The 1467-nt window shown below is 45.5% G+C and overlaps 1 protein-coding gene across 1 annotated transcript in view; it reads left to right on the top strand.

Annotated features, from left to right (window-relative positions):
* LOC101857133 overlaps positions 1 to 1467 on the top strand; it is a 48947-nt gene that overhangs the window by 32920 nt on the left and 14560 nt on the right. The window lies entirely within an intron of this gene.

Raw genomic sequence — 1467 nt, 5'->3', positions numbered from 1 at the left:
CCCCCTCCTTCTTTTTCATGCCTGTTACTATCTTGTAACACCTCTAATCTTCTGGCGCTCATATGACCTCATGCAGTTGCGAGCGCCGTAAAACCTCTCCTAAAACAAAAACAAACAAACTTTTCTATTTGCACAGTTTGTGAGCTTTCCTTTTAGTTTCAGCTTAGTCTTAGTAGAGTTGTTTTTTTTTACGGCGCTCGCAACTGCATAAGGTCATATGAGCGCCATCTTAGTTTCAGGAATTCTTATTCGTGAAGCGTCAAAAAATGATTTTGCTGCCCACTATGACTGCTGCTCTCCACCGGGGCCTGTCAGGTGTTCTGCTCTCCCATGTCCAAGTATACATGTTGAAGTCCTTCACAGACATTTTCAGTGGGTGGTTGGCGGGTGCTCTGGTGTGGTTTGCTCCTTCGTTCCTATCAAACATCTATCAACCTTATCTCTCCTCCTTTTTGTGTATGTTGCTCTCTTGTAACGCCTTCATTCTTCAACACTTATATGACCTTATTGTCGTGCAAGTGCCGTAAAACTCCTACTAAAATGTGTTGAGTTTTTTTGGTGCGCCAACCTAACACTTCCCTGAGGACAGTAAAATGTTGAACAGAAAATTAGAAGGAGAAGGGAGGCAAAAAAATAAAAGGGAAAAGAATTAGATTAAGGTGTTTTATATTATGTAGGCTATATTGACTGAAGGTATTGGGAATGCGAGTTAGTACCGAACGCAGGGTGTGGGTGGGTTGGGGTAGGGGTCGGCTGAAAAGGAATTGTAATACGGGGTGTCCATTGAGGGATCAGGTCGGGTCAGGTCGAGGCGGTTGGCTAACCAGATTGAGGGCACAAATCGGCTGTCGTGGCACATGCCGATCGCGCCCGACTCGTCGCCTCTAAAACAAACACGTTTTGTTTTCAGGCAAAGAGTTGGGCGATCTCCCCAGACCTGACGCGACCCGATCCGATCCCATCCGCAATGGGCACCTCGTATATTGGCAGGCCAATAAATAAAGAGGCTATGAAAAAGAAAAACACCCGGAGACGCGAACAAGGAAAGGGTAGGGGTGGGGGAATGACAATCACATGTTTGGGTGTCCTCCATCGAACGGTAGTTGTATCATTATTGTTATTATTATTAAAGACGCGGTCGACCTCGTATATTGGCAGGCCAATAAATAAAGAGGCTATGAAAAAGAAAAACACCCGGAGACGCGAACAAGGAAAGGGTGGGGGTGGGGGAATGACAATCACGATCTGTGCTCAGGTTTCACTCTCAATTTACGATGTTTTTCCCAATCGACTGAAATGGTATTGGCCTCAGGGTACCCGTTTAGTGCAATGCAATAATATGAATGATTGAATGGGTAGGTGAAGGATTGAACCTTCATTGATCTCTGGCGGGAAAGCTTGTATTTTCATGGCCATGTTCATGGGTTGATAGCAAGTTCATCAGTGTAATTACTCCCTGCCCCCCCC

The sequence above is a fragment of the Aplysia californica genome, unplaced genomic scaffold, assembly GCF_000002075.1.
Source record: "Aplysia californica isolate F4 #8 unplaced genomic scaffold, AplCal3.0 scaffold00498, whole genome shotgun sequence".
NCBI lineage: Eukaryota > Metazoa > Mollusca > Gastropoda > Aplysiida > Aplysiidae > Aplysia > Aplysia californica.
The sequence above is the reverse complement of the archived record's forward strand: the minus strand, read 5'-3'. Positions and strand labels throughout refer to the sequence as shown.